This window comes from Rhincodon typus, chromosome 32, assembly GCF_021869965.1.
Source record: "Rhincodon typus isolate 14 chromosome 32, sRhiTyp1.1, whole genome shotgun sequence".
Lineage (NCBI taxonomy): Eukaryota > Metazoa > Chordata > Chondrichthyes > Orectolobiformes > Rhincodontidae > Rhincodon > Rhincodon typus.
In genome coordinates, this window is record NC_063363.1 from 21,795,704 (window position 1) to 21,814,926 (window position 19,223).

A 19,223-nucleotide genomic window follows, 5' to 3' on the forward strand; every position below is an offset into this window, starting at 1 on the left:
CTCGGGTCTGGACCCTTCTTCAGAATTTTTTTTTCTGAAGAAGGTCCCAGACCGAAACGTCAGCTTTCCTGCTCCTCTGATGCTGCTTGGCCTGCTGTGTTCATCCAGCTCTACACCTTGTTATCTTAGTTAAATGAATCTTTCTTTATTTAATCCATTAAGTACCAATACTTAGTTTAAAACATACATTCGTTATAACCTTTACACCTTATTTCGTCTAATTTAACTTCAGCTTTAACCCACTTCAATTAATTTCACTTTACTTTAGTTTTAACTTAATTTACATTTAACCCTAATTCTTATTTTAACTCTATAAGTTTGGCTTGAATCAAATATTACCCTGATTCGAGTGAAGTGGGCAACTTTGTTCTCCATTTAGGTCACACCCTCATGGTTATTTGTCTTCTCTGAAAATTGCTTCAGGACACTTCCTTCTCAAACTGTGGTCTGGGAGGTTTCTTCTCAGAAACTGTCTTTATTCTGCTAATTTGTCTGAAAATGTGCTCCTTTCCAGAAATATCTCTGGCATTGATGAATGAATGTTAGTGAATTGAGCAAAATCTGATCTCATTGTTCAATCCCAGCTAATGGAGTTGACTGGAAACAACTTCCAAATGTCCTAATCAGTGACATTCCATGCTCCATATAAGGCAGCATGATGCCAATTTGTGCAGAGAAATAATGACCTCAGGAAACTGAGGTCACAACATGCCCTGGCTACAGTTTTAACTGAGGTCAGATTTTAAACTAGCTTGACCAAAATTCCCAGCATGCTTTATTTTGCTCTTATCCAGTCTAGTAGCCATTTCTGCTGCTGGCAACTGACCATATGCATACCATTCCCAGAACAATTGATTACAATGTAGATATATCCCAGAATTCATGCAGATTCCTTGTGTCCATGCTATTTTTCAAAGCCCATTGTGCACCTGGACAAGCACTGTCAGTCTAGAGTTTTTCTGTAAGACTTCTAACATTTTCCCCAGACACAGCAGATGGGGGGATTCGGCACCCTGCTTTGCGGGCAGGGACCTAGAGCTCCTACTTGGAAGGGGTGGTGCATAAGTGAGACATTCTCTTCCCTAAGGAGTGGAAGTGATGGCCACAATCCTGGACTGTGGCAGCCTGGTCTGAAGTTTGCAGCCAGATTAAAGCACCTATAACCATATGGAGAAATGCATAACACTATAAGAAGAAGTTCAATGTCTTTGTCCACTCTGTCAATGTAAGTGCCGTGTTTCTCCAATACTCACATTCACTGTATGTCGAACTCTGCCACTGTCCCCAGCTCTCATCATGGCCCATGCTACACCACTCTAACTAATACCTGCAACATCATCCCTCTCTTGTCATCACCCGCACCAAACCCCATTACCACTAACCCTAAATGAACAGTGCTTTCTAATTAGTCAATTGGGACACATTCCCATTTTGAACAAACATAATGCTCTGCCAACCACTTTCATATCCCTTGAACTCTTCATCCGTTGTTTTCCAGAAGGAATGCAGTCCCTAATAGATCAGTAAGACTCAAGGCTGGTGATGAGCTGTTCAACATCTAGCTCCTCAACTCTTACGTGGACATTATCCTGACTTTGAATGTCTGGAGTGGCTGCCTGACCGTGTCAAGGCCCCTGGATTGGTATTGGAGGTTGCCCTTTGCTGGGATACAATATTTGAGAAAATTAAACATAAAATACTGAGGACTCTAAAAGCCTGAAATAGAAACAGAAACATGCTGGACATGTTCAGCAGGTCTGACAGATTCCATGCAGAAAGAAACAATTGAAGAATGGACATCTTTTGGGTAGTTGGATGAAGGGAAACAGGATGTGGATCGGGGATGCAAAATTGGAAATAGGTGCAGAGTACAAGCCCTCTGTATCCTGGAACCAATTGATTTCGAGGATTTGTCAGGACCTGGGTGCAGGTATCCCAAAAGCACCGCAGTTCAGTGTGCACATTAGTCAATTAGAAGCCACTTAAAGGACTATAAAGGAGTTTTGTTCTGAAGCATGGAGTCTATGAAGGATTGTGACCAAATCCCCATTAAGCCCAGCAGGACCCAGACAGAAAAATGGGTCCATTCAGCATCAGTAATAGCTGCTTTGTCAGAGGCATGCAGTTGCTTCTAAGTGTGTAAAATTCAGAGGTATGAACATTGGAGTACTTGGGGGCAAGTGACCTTAGTGGGAGACTAGAAAGGTTCACCCAGTTGTGACCTTGGTCCTAAAGGGAGAGGTGGTCAAAATGGAGCTAAGCTGTTCATATGTAGAGATGGACAGCAATACAGAGTGGGCCCTCACACAGCAAGGGTGGGGAAGTGATACTGAGACACTGTCTTTACCACGCCTAATGAGCTGTCAAATATAGCCGCTCTCCACTGATTGGCTAGCTTGTTTAGAAACATGTCATGTATAACCTGTTGATGCAATAACGGAATGAAACCCAGAAAAATGTCTGGTGTCGGGGTCCAACACAATAACTCAGCCCATTGACTCAGGCCATGACCACTCATTAGAAACAGAAGAGTTAGCAATTTGCCCCTTTTTTAGGCAAGTGAAAAGGTTGATTGGGAAAATGAAAAAGAGCGCAAAAAGAAAGGTTTGTGACAGGGTGGCAGGATTGATGGTACAAGGCTGAAAGGAATGGAGATGGGAAATAAAAGATATGTCCAATAGAATTTTAATGACAGATTCTAGGGAGCTGCCAGATCTACTGAATAAGTGAGAAAAGTTGGATTCACAATTTTTGATGAGTTACAAATTAGTAAATGATTGAAGCTAAGTTTTGAAGATTTAAAAATTGTTTTCTAACCTCTGCGTCATTTATAAGCCCGATTTAGCAATCCAGGAAAAATGCATCGGTGCCCACCTGTGATGCAGAAACATGAATGGCAGCAGTCTGGAGAAGAACATGTCTTATATAGTAATCCAACACTCAAACTTTTATTTGGCTGTTGATGCAGTGTTATGGACCAGATCAAAACATGTCAAGGAGATATGTTAGACCTTAATGTCTCCTTATTTTAAAGTCAAGTGCCAGGCATTGTGTTCTGGGTACAATTCCATTGGTCAAACTACTCAACTTTAAACAAAACACACTTCATTTTTACACCATAGTTAAAACTCAGACAAAATAGAAAGAAAAGAAAAGAATTGGCTTAACTGTAACCCTATTGAAATGCTTAAGAAAATAATATATTATTAACTACTACTAATTAACTGTTTCGATTTGGCAACATCCCATAAACATACCCTTGGCAAAGGCAAATTCAGTAGAACAGATTGTCTCATATGCAATTCTAGCAGTAGGAAGAGTACCCCAGCTTTTACCTGTAACAGAGAGAGGAATAAGAGCTGCCACATCCAGTTTCAATACTCCAGCAACTGCAGAAAACTAAAACTAAAAATCCTGATTAGGAGAGAGCTTCAGCCCATCCATTCAGGCTGCTTCTATTTTTCCAACATCTAAAAAAGAACTAAGGCCTCAAAGCTGTTTACTGGCATTGAGCAAATCGTTTTTCACCTCTTTCTCAATCTTTCTTCATAAAAGAAAGCAGGACAACATTCATCTATTAAAACCATTGTATTGTCAAAACAGGGAGAATCGGTCAAGGGATTTTAGTTGAGAACAGCCTTTAAAAAGTTGCAACTTGCCCAAAGAAAGTAACTTGTATTGACAGCAGAGAAATAATTCAGTTCTTCACAGGGACACAATAGAAACTTGCAGGCAACACATGTTGAATTTGAATTTTAACTCCCCTCTATTTCAGTTCAGAATTACTATTCAGAATCTACCTGCAAACTTTATTAATGGTGTAATTGCTAAAACAGGATGCACTTTTAAAGGTTTTCATTTTGCACACATTGAGATAGGTGTAAGAATGCCTCATTTCAATGGGAACAACAATTTATACTACATGAGAAAAAGGGTTCTCATTGGTTGGCAAGTAGACTCTGTTGAGGCATTGCCAAAGAGAATGCACCAGGGAAAATTGTTCCACCAACTTTCTTTTAATTAAATTAATCACAATGCCTGGATGTATTCTTTCTGTTTGCATAGAAAATAGCACTGTGTATGAAAATACAAACCTTCTAGTAAACTGTGAGTCACATTGAGAGAGTAACCGATAATGATACATTGCTACGGACTACATTAATAGCTAAGTTTATTACATTCCTGCTGCATAATCTTGAACCTGCCTAGTCCTGTGTCCTCCGGTATTTAGAGATGTAGGATTGTTTTTAGGTACAGCAGTGGTCAGTGTCCCTGATGACACGTTTGGGATGATAGAAATGCTGATCTTCCAGTTGCTGCTCTGAGGTGGCGCTTCCTCCTGAGTGAGGGGTGCATGTCCTGCCTCCAGCTGGCTAATGGATTGTTAATGGTGTGGAGTATTGACATTGATGAAGGTACCTTCTCCATCGACTTTTCAGGTGGCATATAAGACAGTGAAAGGAGATTTTTTTTCACTCAACTGTTAGCATTGAATCCTTGAAAACATAGTGGAATAATTTCAAAACGACATTGAACTAGCACAGGAGCATATCCAGGACGAGAGTTTACAGGGATACGGATAGAAAATGGGATGTGATGAAATATGATTTCAATTTCAAAGAGGTGGCACAGACATGATGAGTCAAATGGCTGATTTCTGTGTTGTCAGTTTAAATGATTCAATGAACTACCTTCCTCACCTGGTAACTTTTCAATATAGTGATAAAAATAATTTTTCAAAAATAAGTGCATTGATTCACCATATGATTAATAGTTTGCTTCTGATTGTTCATTTTTGTGCATGGCTTTTTTCTTAAATAACTGGTGAGTAGTTATAAATACTGCTTAATCAATTTATTAGTTCAGTCGTACAGTCATACAGCACAGAAACAGACACTCGGATTCAACCAGTCCATGCTGAATATGATCCCAAACTAAACTTGTCCCAGCTGCCTGCTGCTGGCTCATAAGCCCCCAAATCTTTCCTATTCATATACTTATCCAAATGTCTTTTAAATGTTGTAATTGCACCCACATCCACCGCTTCCTCAGGAAGTTCATTCCCTATGCGAACCACCCTCTGTGTACAAAATTTGCCCCTCATGTCTTTTTTAAACCTCTCTCCCCTCCCCTTAAAAATGTGCCCTCTAGTCTTGAAATCCCCATTCTAGGCAAAAGACAACTGCTATTAACTCCATCTATCACCCTGATTATTTTATAAACTTCTATAAGGTGTTCTCTCAACCGCCCATGCTCCAGTAAAAAAATGTATCAGTGTTACTATATTTCAGCAAATCAAGTGCAATATGACATGTATACACACTTCTGAGAATAGATAATAAAGCAAGCTATTTCTAAATGGGTTCTTCTGACCTGAAGCCAGCAATTTAGAAGCGATTATAACTGTGTTTGTCCACAAGATGTTAAAGCAGCTGGAGTTGTAGCTTTATGTTACTTCCGCACAGGGAAAATGTAACTAGTGGCCCAAAAGAGCCAATCCAGATAAACAGCTGAACATGACAATTCTGTTATAGACCTCAAGCTACATTTGGGAATGGAGCATCAACTAATCTATACAAATTTTATTATGACTGGTGAACTTTAGCAAGTGTCAGTTGTCATAGTATCACAGATGCTGAAAAATAATATATTTTACAAAGAAGTAATCAGGCTATAATTTAATGCTGTACTCTGACCTGAAGCCAGCTACTTACAAAGCTGCTGTAACTGTCCTCAGATGTTATGAGGAATATTCAATTACTTGGAAGGAGGTCTTCTGATATAGTGGTGATGGAAAGAAAATTAGAGCCTCCACCACCATGACCCATTGCTCCAAACTACAACATGCATGTTAAAGTGTATGGTGTCATAGCAACTCAGAACTTTAGAGGGGAGGTTGGCTCAGTTATCTGGTGTGGCTCAGACTTATGTAATTAGCAGGGTTATCAATTTCACCATTGTAACTGGAGACCTTTTGGCATCCGACTTCTTACCCCGCCCTGTGCTAGGTTCATCGCAATATGGTCTATCATTGGGCAGGGAACAAAAGAAGCCAATTTCTAAAGTCTGTATATTTGGTTTATTTTTAAACAGTTCTTGTAAAAGAATGAGCCACTACCTCAGTTTTGTAGCTAAAGCATCATCTTTGTGATTTGCACAAGGTTTCCCATGAGCAAAGCCACAGGAGAGCTCAGAGTCTGTCACACCTCAGGAATCATGTTTCAAGTTACAAATATAAGAGAAATAGGCAACAATCTTATGTTGCATCCTCTTGATTTTTAACTGAAAATGTTACATTCTACTATCTCTTTCACCAGAAGACCTGTGCATACTCCTTTTCAAAGAAATTTGACGTAATCTTTTGGGGAATGGATCAATTTAGCTGAACTGCTTCAGATCAACATCTTCAGATTTGTAGGATCTTGTGGGGGCATCACTGATGATATTTCTTTAAGGATTTGAGATGTTTGGTGCATGTTGTCCAAGCCTTTGATGAAGAGTATTTAGCTCTATTGCCCTGTAGATCATGAACCTAGTGCTAAGTTTGAGGTCTTTGTCATCAACCACTGTTCCTTAGATGGGAAAAGCTGTTGTGTCACATGAGATGTTGAATTTCATTATCCCTGATAGGAGGCTCCCAGGTTTGAGAATTGATCCATCTTGTCCAGTCACCTGCCATGAATTTTGATCATCGGGAACAAATTGCATGGTGGTACAAGGCTAGCTTCATAGAATCCCTACAGTGTGGAAACAGGCCCTTCGGCCCAACAAGTCCACACTGACCTCAGACATCCCACCCAGACCCATACCACTATAACCCTCCTAATCTACACATCCCTGAACACTATGGGCAATTTAGCATAGCCAACCCACCTAGCCTGCACATCTTTGGACTGTGGGAGGAAACTGGAGCACCTGGAGGGAACCCAGACAGACACAGGGAGAACGTGCAAACTCCATACAGACAGTCGCCCAAGAGTGGAATTGAACCCAGATTGCGGGTGCTGTAAGGCAGCAGTGTTAGCCACTGAGTCACCGTGCCGTGTCTTCCAAACATTGGACATTTGGCTCTGTTGGGATTCCACCAGCTACTGACAGCCTTGCTTCAAACATTGACAAAAGTGTAGAACTCCAGAAGTGAGGTAAGAGTGACTGTCCAAGATGTCAAGACAGCATTTGACCGAATGTGGCGTTAAGGAGCCCCAGCACCAGGAGGAAACCCATGACTTCAATTGTAATAAATTTGGTACTTCTCAAGTAAGATTTTTAAAGATTGTAACTATGTTATTTAATTATCAAGATTATGGATTATGAAGATGACTTATTAATAAGGCTTTATCCTTATTTTATGAAGATTTTAAACTTCTAACCTCTTATTTTCCTTTGCAGAAAGCTTCTTTATTTTATGTTAACTAAATTTGAAATAGGTGTGAATTTTTCAGAATTGCCTTTCTCTATTTGCTCTAAAAATTGTATTCAAGTGTTTAAATATTGTAATTTGCAATTAAGAAATACTGCATTTTATATTTTCTGACAAGAAGGACAAATAACTATGATATTGCATAGTTTTTTGTTCTTGTTAAATTTGTTTTTCTTCACAAGAAACTTTATTTTATTTTCAAAGCCACTGAAACTGTTGAGACTTATGCATCTATGCCTTTTATTGTTTCTATAAAACGTCTTTAAATTCAAATAAGCTTTATTTATAGGAACATAGGAACATACAAACAGAAGTAGACTATTCAGCCCCTTGAGCCTACTCCAACATTCAGTGAGATCATGGCTGATCTGTGGCCTAATTCCGTGTACCTGCTTTTGGCCCATATCGCTTAATGCATTTGTTTAATAAAATCTTATCTGTTTCAGACTTAAAATGAACAACTCATCCAGCATCCAATGCTATTTGTGGAAGAGAGTCCACCACTCTTTGTGTGTAGGAGTTCTTCCTAAGATCTGTGCTGAACAGTTTACCCTAATTCTCAGGCTATGCCCCTAGTTCATTGATTCCAATTCCTTATCAATGTCTGATGTAATTGCTGAAGTTGTTAGGAATCTTCGTGATTTATGATTTATTGTCACTTGCATATCACAGTGAATAATAGAGTAAAATACAGTGAAATACTTCAACAGTTGCCACAATCTGGCATCATTTTGAATAGTTTAAGGATAAAAAAGATAAAAGATATAACTGAACAAGAGTCCTGAGCACTGAGCCAGTGAACCAATGACACCTGCGCTGCCACCCCTTCTCCGCTGCCTAGCCACCGCCTGTACCAGACTCACCAACTTGGGAGTCACCATTCTTTAGGTGCCATCTCTACACTGCTAGGCCCACCTCGCTGATGCTGCCGCCAATGCTGATACCGGGTCCTCGGCTGAGCCCATACTCGCTCCACAACCAGGAGTCCCTGGTTCTGTTGCCACGTCGATAACCCCAGGAGTCCCGGCTCCAACCTACCGTGCTGCTGCTGCTCCTGCAGCCACCGTCTCACCAATGCCAGGAGTTCCCGTTTTGGGCCAACTGCAACCAGAAGTCCCTGGCTCTGCGGTCAGACCAGGCCACTGTCAGTGTCTCGCAAAGAGTCCAGCTCCGAGGGTTGTGTTGTCAGTGCCGCTATCTTGAATGGTCTGCTGGAGTAGCTCTACCACTGCTGCTACTGCTGCAAGCTCTAAATGCTGGGAAGATAAACGAAAGAAGAAATGAAATGAAAAGAGCAGAAGTAAAAAGAAAGAAAGCAGTCAGGAGTGGATGAGCCCCAGGCCAGAGACTGCACGTGGTCCTGTTACTCTGCCGCCAAATTGATGTTTAATCTTGTCACACCTGCAAGCAAAACAAAAAAATGTCCATTTGATTGAAGGTAGAATAAGGTTCTTGAGTAGATTTAAACGAGCAAAAACACATTGTAGCAACCCAGAACTACGCCAAAAAAAGAAGAGTACCTCCATCAATTATTTAAGGACAATGGATACCCGAACAACTGGATTCGACAGATCACACAAACAACAGGAAGATACTGCATGCCTTAACACACTCATCACGCTATCATACATCAAGAACATATTCGAACTGACCACAAAACTCCTACAACCATTGGGCATCAGAGTAGCACACAAACCCACGTCAACCCTACGCCAACTATTAACTTGAACCAAAGACCCCTTATCCACTATGGACAGAACCAATGTAATATACAAGATTCCATGCAAGGACTGCGACCGACACTACATTGAACAGACAGGAAGGAAACTGATAACAAGAATACATGACCACCAATTAGCAACAAAAAGACAAGACCAATACTCACTCAGCTCCATACACATGGATAAGGAGAACTATCAGTTCAATTGGGACAACATCAGAATCCTAGGACAGGCCAAACAGAGACACGCACGGTAATTCCTAGAGGCCTGGTTCTCCACCAAGAAGGCCATCAACAAACACATAGAACTAGACCCTATATATATATCACTGTGAAGGAAAACCGGAAATGAAATAATAAAATCCAATGGACCCCAGAGTTTAAATACCAGGCGGGAAAACACAACAGTACTTCATCAGAGGCTGCACTGATGATGTTACCCAGCACAATATTGTCTGTCGAACAATGAACCAGCTCAGTGAGTGAACCAACCACATTAAGGTAGAATAAGTTGATCCAAACGTCATGAAATCAAAACCTGCTCTCAGAAAGAATTAACTTCTCTTCATCTTTGAAAATGTGTCACTGCACTTGAAACATTAATTCTACTTCCTCTCCACAGATGTTGCCATTCCTGTTGAGTTTCTCCAGCAATTTCTGTTTTTGTTTCAGATTTCTAGCATCTGCAATTCTTTGTTTTAATGACTATTCTTTGTTCCTTTATGATGTGGAATAGAACTTTCTCCAGTTGATGAACACATTGTTGTGGACATCAGGGATGGAAACTGTCTGACTTTTCCAGTTTGAAGGGGAGCTCACATTAGTGCAAGCACTAGCCTTACACCCAACGAGAAATTCTCAAAAGCAAAACTCGTCTTTTTGGGACAAGTCATACAAGAGCAAGGAATTATAAAAGATTGAAAATTAATGTGACTCACAAGTGAATTTCTTGAACTAAAACGTGTAAATGACATGCAGCTTCCTCGACATGCTGAACAAAGTTCACTCCTGTCTTAACTAGTCTCATTCAACCCATAAGGAAGTTTTAAAGAGAAGCCAACAATGGCATTGAAGCCAATAAAGACTCCAGCTTTTCAGAAGGTTAGGAGAAGCTATTCTCTTCACACACATTAGTTGAGAATAACTCAGGCTGCAGCAGTGGTAGATATAGCAGTCACTGAATTAAATGCAGTTCTTTCTGAATGGAACCAGGAAGCCCATATATGTTGCAGCAAGAGCATTGACAGAAACAGAACAAAGATATGCTACAATTGAAAGAAAAAACATTGACTGTTATAAGGGGATGTGAAAGATTTGTATGTTGCCTCATGGGTTTGAGATTCTGGATTGAAGCAGACCATAAGCCACCAGTCAAGTGACTAGGGCTAAAAGAAAAGATGTCATTGAAAATACTGAGGTTGAGGCTCAGATTAATGAATATGAAGTCTATATCCCAGGGAAAGTGCAGATTATGGCTGATACACTGTACAGGACACTGGTGGATCAGGTGGATCAAGGAACATGCAGACTGGGATTCACATTGTTCAGCTACAGGACAATATTATAAAATATTGGCAGAGCAATTCTTGGGAAAAAGAATAACATAAATACTAATATTTGTGCAGCAGTCATAGGCTGAGCATCACATCTTAGCACCATGAAAAGGTTAAGATGGAAAAAGACCACAGAAGAAAGTAACTGAGGTAGTCTAACATGAGACACTGAACAAAAACATTGTCAATTTGCCACCAGGTCAGAAGGTTTGGAATAAGAAAGGACCTGCAGAAACAACATAAAGTGAGCTATATAAAGTCCATATGTTTAAAGATATGTTCGGGAGAAAGTATGAAGAGAGATCAAATATAATCACCAGAGGATTTGGGACAGAAGTAACTGTACTACATCAAATACCATATTGAATAGTATAATAGCTCCAGGAATGGTCTGGAACATGAGGCTTGTGTGGAACTCAAGCAAACCAGATCAGGGCAACCAGTCAGAGTTCCACATCATCTGAAATCATGAGATTTGGACTTGGGGTGGAGGTCATGTTAGGTGGTGGCAATGATGTGAATGATAATAATGAGAATTAAAATAAATTCCTGGAGCCATATAAACCTGGGAAAGAGAAATGTAAGGGTGGAGGAAAGATACAATATAATGGAACATAGGAATGATGATGATGAACTTATTCTAACAACAGGGCAAAGCAGATCAAGAGAATAGAACACAGGGAAGCCTATAATTGAACAGGAGTACGATCTGTACACATATAAGTGTAAGAAATGAGTGCTACGGGGCTGAAGAGATCGAGAGAGCCTTATTCAGGATAAGGAGGAGCGATGTATGGTACAGGCAGCATGAAAAGGATGCAGCCTTTGTGAGTTTATGTGTAGACACCTAAAGAAAAGAGGATCAAGAAATGATCTGATATACTCACAAAACATGTTAACAACATTGTTCGCTTAAAGCATACTGAAGTAATGATCACAATAAAAACAGTGGCAAGGTATCAAAGTATTGCCCATTGATCCATTGTGTATTGAGAGGCTGTGGGTGTGTTACCCATTTTTTAAAAATTTATTGCTCTGTGACTTTTTCCAATAGTATTGATTACACATAAATAGGAGCAAAGGTCTGCAACATTGTTCTGATGATGTCAACGTGTTTAAAGGATGCTTGAGTTTCTTATCTAGAAGTGAAAGTTCCTACATAGAAAAAATATACAAACTAATTGCACCATAAATTGTCAACAATGTTGAAAATTGGTGGAAAATATGATAAAAAGCTAAGTTCATTAAATGAGGAGAATATAAAGATAACATTTGATCATGCCACACCATTTTCGGATGGCAATCATCACAAACAGGGATAAATTATTGCATTGAATTTGTTAATCCATTGAACATAAATGTGAAACAGTGTTAATTTACTTTTAAAAACCGAAAGAACTGCGGATGCTGTACATCAGGGACAAAAACAGAAGTTGTTAGAAAAGCTCAGCAGATCTGGCAGCATCTGTGAAGAAAAAATCAGAGTTAATGTTTTGGGTCCGGTGAGGAAGGATCACTGGACCCGAAACGTTAACTCTGATGTTTTTCTTCACAGATGCTGCCAGACCGACTGAGTTTTTCCAGCAACTTCTGTTTTTGTTCTTAATTTACTTTTATTTAGCTATGGGATGTGACTATCACTGCCAAGGCAGCATTTATTGTTCTATTCTAACTGCCTTTGAGAAACTGTGCTGCCTCTTTGACCACAGCATGTCCCTGTTCACCTATTCTGCTGTTAGGGAGTGAGTTCCAGAATTTTGAACCAGAGACAATGAAGGAATAAGGATATATTTCTCAGTTAGAACTGTATGTGACTTGAAGGGCAATTTGCAGTTTGTGGTTTTGATGGTAAGGTATTGTTGACAGACCTCTTTGTCCAAAAGCAGAGTAAAATAAATTTAGCAGGCAGCAATATTTTGATTAGTTAAGTACACGAGATATAGGAGCAGGGATAGGTTATTAGGCACATGAAGGCTCTTCTGCATTAAAAAAAAGATTGTGGCAAATCTTCTACCTTAACTAAATCTTCCTGTCCAGTTCTCATGTCACTTACTATGAGAAACATTTTTGATCTCTGACTAATATAAATGCAACCACAACTCTCTGGACTAGAGAATTCCAGAGGTTCATAAGACTTTTGAGTAAAGCAATTTCTTCTCATCTTCGTCCTCAATGGCATGGCCTTTATTCCAAGACTGCGAGCTCTAGCTTTAGACTACTTGCTCATTTCCTTGCATCTACCTTATCAAATCCCTGAAGAATTTCAGGTTTCAATGGCATTACCTCTCATTCCTCTAAACTTTAAGAAATTTTACTGAGTTGCGCAGAAATAGGATAAGAAGTTAACTCTATTCTGAACACACAAGTGAAGAGGTATTTAAATTTCAAATTGTAAACATTGATTGAATTCATCATAATAACTGAAAGTATTCTCTTTCATTTTACCTATTTTGCTTAAATTGTGTTCATTTCAGTTGTTATTGCTTCTATTGTGGATCTGTGTCTAGTGCACGATATATGAATATTTACATAGAGGAGATTATCTATTTTGAATGCTGAAATATCAAAAGAACTGGAAAGAATGAAGTTTGCTCTATCAGTCAAAAATGGAGTTTGTTTTTGATTAGGATATTTGAATTCTCTTGAGCTACATACTGAGCCTTGTACACCCTGTGTAACATTGTCAGTTGTGGTATTTGAATGTAATATCGTCATTCATCAAAAAAAAACTTGACATCCAAAGAAATTACTGTTTGAAATGCAGATTTGAAGTCAGTCTGGCAATGTCTTCCACACCCTGCTAAGTAGTTGAATAAGCACTCCATTTCATTTCTGGCATCTAGATACTGTTATTAAACAATGTTGCATTTCAAGAGTATATTCTGCTTTCTAAAATAGTACATTAGCTACGGATAGTGTAATGTGCCATTTTAGAACTCCGTTAATAATGTTTATCATTACTTTGGAAGATCCATGAAAATGCCAAACAACCGTGTAAATGAAGATTAGCTTTTCTCCAAGGGCTTTTCATCACAGTAGTGTTAGACACAATCAGGATAATGTCTGCAAAACTTAAAGTAGATAATTGGTTGGGATTTAATGTTTTTGTCTGGCAGAAGCCACTTGGAGAGGAAGGTGGGTTTGGGGTTATGAAAGTTAAAATGGAATGGGGGACTTGGCCACTCAAAATCTACAGGATCTTGTTTAAATTGGCAGCATAGCCTCCTATGATATCAATGAAGCCTGATCTGCTATTTTAATCAGTGTTTTGAGTCGGGGAAGTGACAGTAGAGGTGGCAAAAATATGGCAAAGTCAGCAACAGTGTAACCAGTGTTAGAGACAATGGCAAAGTTGGCAACAGCAGTGGAGGAGGAGCTGGTGGATGGAGCTGTTGGTGAAGCAGGAGCTGAGGTGGGGGCAACAGAGTAGGTGAAGGTGCAATGTAGGTAGCGTTGGAAGCTGGAGGATTCAGCAGAGGAGATCATTGGTAAATGTGGCAGTGTCAGTCCCTGAGGCAGAGGAAGCTGAAACTGCGGACGATTTGACAGAGAAAGTGAGACAGAGAAAGTTAAGGAATCTGAACTTGAGTTGCAGGTTGAGGAAGTGAGGGCAGAGACTGAAATGAAGGCTCAGGGGGTCACGGTGTCAACAGCGATGGAGGAAGAGGTACCAGAAGCTGCCCCAGGTCAAGCAACAGTGGTGGAGGCTGCGAGTGGGAAGGTGGTAAGCAATAAGATAAATTAACCCAGCTGTGAGACTCACAACAAGATGTGAGCTGTGTGTGAGTATCTCACCCGCGGAAACTCTCTGCATAGCTATGAATCAGCAGCGTACTGGCCAGCATAGCTCCTGCCGAATCATGCTGCTATTGGTGAAGGTCAACTTTGGCTCCAGTCCTAACACCACCCACCCAACTCGCATTCTCAAGGACAATAATGGAACCTGCCTATTTCCAGAAAAAGCTGCAGATTCAAATCAAGAGTTTGGAAGCAGTGAAGGCAACCCCTCCAGGAAAGGGAACAGCTTTCCAGGCTTAATGGTTCCCTCCAAAAAGAAATTCTTGTAGTCTTTACATGTGGTAAACAATTGTTTGCACAACTGGAATTCATAGTTAGCAGGCACATTTCTCTCTGTGCTTAAGCATGCTGTGTCCCTCTGGTCAGAAAAATTCTTTGGACAGTGCAAATGCCCTTTTACCTTCCGAAATAAAAACATAACTTTTTCTTTTTGCTTCCAATTGCAAGAAGAAGACCACACCAGAGTTTGGTTCTGACAGTGCAGTTCAAGGCTACACCTCTTTGGTCAACAACACTGCCCTGGAACACACAGATCTAGGCCCAAAACGTCAGCTTTCCTGCTCCTCTGATGCTGCTTGGCCTGCTGTGTTCATCCAGCTCTACACCTTGTTATCTCACACAGAGTGGAACACCCACCCCTCCCCCAACAATGATTGTCAGGATTGGGGAGGACAGTGCGCTTGTGTCCACAATTGGTAATTGCATGCATGGTTTTTACTCGAGCCTTTGTTTGGTGCATTTTGTTTGCAGTCAATCGCAGCGTAGATAGTGCCTGTATTTAAATTAGGTTGCTGTTTTCTTTTTTCTCCTGGAAGAAAATCTGCACAGCTTTTACTCAAAATGTATGTTAAGTTTTTGTCTGAAAGCTTGGAGGTCTGAGCTCAAATTCTGCTGAGTCACTCTTTCAGAGCACTATCACTCATCAGATGCAAACAGATCAGAAAAGGACTGCGCACTTTCAAATGACTATTGACATTAGTTGACTCTCTTTCGAGTCTTCACCATATAAGCGCACCAGTATTTAATGCCAGTTAAATAGGAAAAATAATCATTTTGAGCCAGTACTGCTCATAACGTCATCAGTGTTACTGGATGCTAAGTAGTGACTCTGTCACAACAAGTACTCCCAGGATTGTCAATTTTATTGCCCCTCCCTACCAGTTTACCAGTTGAGAGCTGGAATCTCCTGATATAAGTGTTGTTCTTCCTTCATCTCTGGGACATAGCAAAAGGTTCAAAAGAGGCACAGCAAAGTTAATATTTACTTTGATCTGAATCATTTCCTTGTGATTCAAGAAGAAATCATGGCTCTCTGCTTCTCCAGGCTTTGCTGCAATGTCCTCACAAAGAATGTACAAAACATGCACTGTTCTATGAACCTTCAATCAAGGGACTGTTTCCCTGTGTTTCTAACCCAATTTTACAGGTCAGCTTGCTTCTTCCCACTGACTTCTTGGTCATTTTCTTTCAGGTGTACAAAGATTTTTCGTTTCCGAGACACTGTATCGATAATCTTTCTAGCCAAGGTCAATCTGACAATAAAACAAGCTGACAAAGAAAATAGTCTCTTCTTTTATGACCCATCTTCAGATTATTTCCATTTGTAAGTTTTCATTATCAGGACTACAATTTCAGCAGATTTATCTGTTTTAACTCATGCTACCTGTATAAAATTTGGCAGAATATTTATATATTTATGTTACCAACATAATTAAAGCAGAAGCAGCATGTTAAAGGCCATGACTCCATCAGAAGTTGAAATCAAGCCCAATGTTTTGTAAGAATTGAGATTTTGTTTTTATATCCAGCCTTTCTTTTGAAAGATAAAAGACCAACAAAGATTTTGGTCACTTAGTTCAGATTTTACAGATATATTATGAATTAAGCCTGTTTAATCTGACATCCTAAAATCACTAATGGTGGAGTATTCGATTAATCCAATAAATGGATAACAATAAAGTCTTGGGTCATTCAACTCTGAATGTGCAAATTAACAGTGTGGAAAGAATAAAAGAGATGGACTGCTTGTGAGAACCTCTTCCTAATTATTGAGAAATCAGCTTGTTAAAAGCTAAAAATTCCGAGAAGTGAAACAAGATCAACTCAAGTTGTTGAAGTCAAATTTAAGCTTATTATGTGGCCACTGTAGGGAAACATCTAAGAACAGTGAGAGTTCTCAAAGGGTGAAGTCTTCCGAATGGTCTGCATTAATTTAGGCAGAAGATTAGTATAAATTTTGAGTACGCTGCATAATTAAAGCTTGTACAGATTTTTTTCAAATAATGCATGATTGCTGATTGGCAGAATCAGCCAAGAATTGCTGAGTGAATATATAAAAGCCACTGCAGATCAGACAGGTGAATGATATCACTTAAGAATATAGATCGTTTTCCATCATATGTCAGATAAGGGCAACGTTCCTTGTCACACTGAATGGTTAATCACTTTACCGTAAAGCAATACGTAACCAAATACTGTCCATCAACTGCAGGTTTTGACAAAGAAATTCACCTGAAATATTAACCTGCCTGCTATTTTGCCAGTCATCCAACTGTACCACGCATCATTTGTACTTTGAAAGTTTCTCCTTTTTAAGCTTGGAATTACAGAATTTTATCACAGCAAACCTTTCATTTTGGATATGTCTCTCTGTGGTTTCAATGAAAGCATTAACCTGTTTGGATTAATAGCTCCAGCAAAAATAGCACAGGAACAAATTCAACATTGAACGATTTTGTATTTGTGGAATAACTTTTCACAATGTAATTTCCAGGCCTTTCTCACATCAGTAATTCTCCAACCAACTGGCGCTCTTTAGAGATTTTCCCTGAGTACTGATGAATATGAGACCATAAGTGTAACCTAATAAGGACATAGAGCAGTAAAAAGTAGCTCACTTGAGACTGAGGATTCATTCTTAAAAAAAGACAAAGCTAAGTGGGTGCTTTACTGAATAATTATCCAATGTGCTTGACATGACCAAACACTATCATCGCTCAGACATAGAGCAGTGGAAAGCAGATATGTGAGAATATGATAATATAAAAAGGATAATTGGAGGACTGTCAGCAAATTGATGACAGCGCAGAAGAACAATGCACCATGATCCCTGAACGTCAACATTATTTCATACATGATTTACTTTGCATCTGAGATGCCCTTGAACTTTTTCTTTCATATAAAGATTAATTCTTTATATATCTGTTTATAGGAATGTGCAATAATAGTATCAAAATATTCACTGGAATATTGTAGAAAATTGCAAATATCGCTGGCAAGTTAACTTTTGCTTTTAGTGAAAATGCACACTGTTTATCATATGTAATTTAACAATGTGAAGAATTTACTTACTATTACATATGAGTTTAATAACTGGAAAATTTTTAATTGAGACTGGAAGTTAGCCAAAATATTTTTAGACAATGGACAGTGGACTTGAGCTGAGGAAGACCCCTAGTGCATTCAGGAATAAATTCTGCAGAAAAGTAGGATTAAGGGAGACAAAGGAATGAGCATTGCATCCCATGATTCAATGAGAAGGTGACAGTGAGTTAAAAAAAAGACTGCAAAGATGTGTTGGAGGTACATATGAAAGTACAAAACTAATGGATAGAGACTAGTCCAGTTCCTTTTGTAAAGTGCTCCACATGGGCCTGTGGTGGAAATTATGTTGCTTACTGCGTGGATATAAGAATTGAGAGAATAATATTGACATTTGCTGATAACACCAAACCAAAAGCAAAGATAACTGATCTTCTGCAACAAAGATCAATTATTGAGATTAAAAAAAACTGTAGCAACCTGAGTAATTTTAAAAATATGAGAGAAACTGACAAAAATGTCATTCTTGAAGCATTCATTTTAAATGTGTGCTGACTTTCATGAAGTGGGTATCAAATTCTATAAAACAGAAACATTTTACCAGAGAGCTTTGTGAATGAGGCCATAATAAATATAATAAGATTAATTAAATGTTCATACCTTTTAAAAATGCTGTATAAAAATTGATTAGTGTTGTTGGGACGTTATTTAAAAGAACAATGGATCCTTAACAAGCTCCATGTCCAACAATCGTTGAACACATATAGTGATGTTTTAAGCACGTAGTAAGGTGACCAGTAAGGTGACTGTTTTTAATTGTGTCTAATTCATTTCTTATCAAATCAATCAGACTTAGAAAAATTATAACAACATGTAAAGTGACATTATTCTGAGCATCTTGCACACAAGGAACTGTTGGAAAATAAAAGCACTATTGATAAATCCTTCTGTGTGGCATGCTATTGTGTAGGTCTAAATTTAACAAAGTTGGATTCTAGTTTTATATGCTGTCCATCACAAGGTCTGTCATTCTTCAGCACTCAGATAAAATATATTGACAGTCCAAATGAGTATAGTGGACAGAGTTAAATTGTTTCAATATTAGTTAAGATCTAGAAATATAGGATGGATTGCTTTCGTACTGCAAGACTGAGTTACTAACTGGCATGCCTGAATGATGACTACACATGAGGTGTTAAATCATCCAACTCAACACTGCACACATTTTCCTCCATTAGAGCAAGAACATTGTTTTACCAATTGCTTTAAAATGGAAGACAGTTTAATAAAATGGACTTCAAGGTATTGGTATACCTTTAGGTCAAATTTGAGGCTTTGTCAAATTATACAATGTTTGAAATTTATCAGGTGATGATTTGTGAGATTGAATGGTATATTGAATGTCATATAG